The sequence below is a fragment of the Otolemur garnettii genome, unplaced genomic scaffold (assembly GCF_000181295.1).
Source record: "Otolemur garnettii isolate 467f Iridium unplaced genomic scaffold, OtoGar3 scaffold00004, whole genome shotgun sequence".
Taxonomy (NCBI): Eukaryota; Metazoa; Chordata; class Mammalia; order Primates; family Galagidae; genus Otolemur; species Otolemur garnettii.
Window position 1 is genome coordinate 43,602,951 of NW_003852399.1, and position 3,855 is coordinate 43,606,805.

A 3,855-nucleotide genomic window follows, 5' to 3' on the forward strand; every position below is an offset into this window, starting at 1 on the left:
AGGAAATTCCTGAGGGGAGAGAGTGGAGGTAGAGAGGGTTAGGGTTAGGGTTAGGGTTAGGGTTAGGGGTGAGGTAAGGACTGGGGTGAGGGTGGGGATGGCTGTGAGAGTGAGGGTGGGGGTGAGGGTGGGGGTGAGGTAAGGACTGGGGTGAGGGTGGGGAATGGCTGTGAGAGTGAGGGTGGGGGTAAGGGTGAGGGTAGAGGTGGGCAGTGAGGGTTGGGGTGAGAGTGGGGTGAGGGTAGAAGTGGGAGTGAGGGTGGGGATGAGGGTGGGGTAAGGATTGGAGTGAGGGTGGGGGTGGCAGTGAGACTGAGCATGGGGGTGAGGGTAGAGGTGGGGGTGAGGGTGGGAGTGAGCGTGAGAGTGGGGATGAGGGTGGAGGTGAGGGTGGGGGGTGAGGGTAGAGGTGGGGGTGAGGGTTGGGAGAGGGTGTGGGTGGTGGTAAGGGTGAGGATTGGGGTGGGGGTGGCAGTGAGGGTACAGGCAGGGGTGAGGGTAAGGGTAGGGTGAGGATCAGGGTGAGGTGAGGGCAGAGACAGTGGTGAGGGTGGGATAAGGGTTAGGGTGAGTGTGGAGGTGGTGGTGAGGGTGAGGGTTGGGGTGAGGTTGAGGGTGGGGGTGAGAGTTAGAGTGAGATTGGGGGTGAGGGTTGGGGTGGGGTCAGGGTAGAAGTAGGGGTGAGGGTTGGGGGAGGGTGTGGGTAGTGGTGAGGGTTGGGGTGGGGGTGGCAGTGAGGGTACAGGCAGGGGTGAGGATCAGGGTGAGGGTGAGGGCAGAGACAGTGGTGAAGGTGGGGTAAGGGTTAGGGTAAGTGTGGGGATGATGGTGAGGGTGAGGGTTGGGGTGAGGTTGAGGGTGGGGGTGAGAGTTAGAGTGAGATTGGGGGTGAGGGTTGGGGTGGGGGTTTAGGTTAGGATTGGGGTGAGGGTGGCAGTTAGGGTGAGGGTCAGGGATGAGGGCAAAAGGAAGGGGCTCTAGAGTACATGCTGGGAAGTCTCAGTCAGCTGTGTCCTGCTCAGCCTCTCTAGGCCCGTCCCAAGGGATAAGGTAGCAGAGCTGTAATAAGACTCAAGGTCTGTTAAAAACAAACAAACAAATAAGTAAAAACTGTGCTTTTACAAATAAGCACTACCTCACAGCCTTAGCAATGAACAAGAATATAAAAGCAGGTGTGACTCTACCTGGTTCAGAAGTAGTGCAGGAAGCTACAACAGAGCGGGCAGCAGAGCCTGGTGGGGCCCCCTTCAAAGTGGGGGAAGACCCTAGGTAGCCATGTGGGAACTCCTGGAAAAGGCCGGGGCACAGGAGAGGTGACTAGCAGTCACCCTCAGATCTCATGGCCACAGAAAGAGGAGCCACGTTTTCAGAAGTTCTGCAGGAAGGCACTGAACAACAGGTGCTTTTAGTGTGGACTTATTACATCCCCAACTTCCTGAGGTTAATCCTAATGACCTGTAAGGCTAGAGGTTTTAACTCTGAGAGGCTCTGCAGCTTCTTGTGTGGCCCACACTGGGGCACCCCAGCTGCACACCCCAGCTGCACACATGTGGCTGAAGATCCCCCACCTCTGTCTAAAAAAAGAAATACTCTAACTTTTCTGTTTTGCTTATTAGGATTCCAGGTAAGATTTTACTGAAGGAAAAGTTTGTTTCGTTTTGTTTTTTTATCTTTGAAAAGTTTGAAAAGGGTTAATCCAATTGTATCTGAAGGTCTACCTTTTAAAATGTTGAAAAACACTAAATTTGGTCTTCTCACATCTTTGACTCATCTGCAGCCAAGCATAACCTGCTCATGAAAAAGAATGAGCTTCCCTTTGCTAGTGGTAACATAAGGAAAGGCCAGCAGTGGGCCCATCCTTAAGGAAGAATGACAGAATCTGATGTTTCCCTCTTGGAATGCTCTCCTGCCTGGAGCACTGGCTCTTGGCATTCAGCCACCATGCTGTGACAGACCCAGGTCACATGGAGAGAGCACCTGTAAGTGCTCCAGTGGACAGCGCAGCTGAGCTTCCAACCAACAGGCAGGGAGTGAGTCACCTTGACCATTCCAACCCCCTCAAGTCCCAGATGCTGCATGCCCAGCCACATCAGTGCAGCAGAACTAACTGCCCAGCAGAGCACAGGCCACACACACAGCTGCAAGAGGCTTCCTCATGGCAAAGACAGGACTTCCAGCTAGATGGACAAAGAGGAAGCTATGGGCTCCTGCCCCCGCAGAGAGGCACTAAGAAAACAACAGGAGGGGGACTACAGAAGGTTTGTGGGAACTCTGGGAGCCAGTTAAGGAAGCAACCAAGAGAAGCCCCAACCAAGAAGAAGCCACACTCTTAACAGTAGGAAATATTTTGTTCATCCTGTCCCCATCCCCCACAGCACAGCCAGATCAGGAGGAAGCTACCCAATTCCTAGTTTCTCCCTCAGGATGTAAGGGGGAAAGTGGAAATTGTTTATAATCCGAGAGACTAGTTTCTGCCTCGCCTGACTTGGAGTGCTATGGCAATAGGTTAGATGTCAGGTGGGAGGCTGATGAAAGCAGTGGTGAGCTCTACTGAGCAGGAGAGCTGCAGGAGATCAGGCAACAAAAGAAAAAACTAGATAAATTGGACTTCATAATAATTTAAAACTTTGATGTTTCAAAGGTCACCATCAAGACAGTGAAAAGACAAACTACAGAATTGGAGATATTATAGATAGATTATATAAAGAACGCTTACAACTAAATAATAAGAAAGTAATCCAATTACTTTAAAAAATGAGCAAAAATTGTGAACAGATATTTGGGCAAAGAAGATATATACAAATGACCAATAAGTACACAAAAGGGAGCTTAGTATCATTAACCATCAGGGAAATTCACATCAAAACTACAATGAAATACCTCTTCACATGCACTAGTATCTCCCTAATCAAAAACAAACAAACAAACAAACAATCAAACAGATAATGATGGTGATGATGTGCAGAAATTAAAAGCTTCATACACTACTGGTGAGGATGTAAAATGGTACATCCACTTTGGGACCTACTTTTGTAATTCCTTAAATAGTGAAACAAAGTTACCACATAAGCCAGCAGTATCTACACTTAGGGATATACTCAAGAGAAATGAAAACATATGTTCACAAAACTTGTACATATGAATATTCATATCTGCATTATTCATAATAGCTAGAAAGTACAAACAACCCAAATGTCCATTAACTGATGAACAAATAAAATACATATCAATAAAATGGAATATTATTTGCAATAAAACATGAATGGAGCTGGAACATATTCTTCTTAGTAAAGTATCTCAAGAATGGAAGAAAAAGTATCCAATGTACTCAGTCTTACTATGAAACCAATTCATAGCTTTTTTATGAAAGCTATAACCCAATTATAGCCCAAGAAGAAGGGGAAAGGGGAGAGGGAGGGGAGAAGGGGGGAGGATGGGTTGAGGGAGAGTAATTGGTGGGACCACACCTATGGTGCATCTTACAAGGATACATGTGAAATTTACTAGGTGTAGAATATAAATGTCTTAACACAATAAGAAAATGCCATGAAGGCTATGTTGACCAGTTTGATGAAAGCATTTCAAATTGTATGTAAAACCAGCACATTGTACCCCATGATTGCATTAATGTACATAGCTATAATTTAATAAAACATATTAAAAGTAAAAAAAAAAAGAATGAAGTAGTGGAAAATGCTACAATACAGATGGACCCTAAAACATTATGCTAGATGAAAGAAGCCAGTCACAAAAGACCACATGTCATATCATCCCATTTATATGAATCATTCAAAATAGTCAGTTATGGTTATAAAGGACAACCCATAGGATCCATGTGGTGACGGCACCATTCTG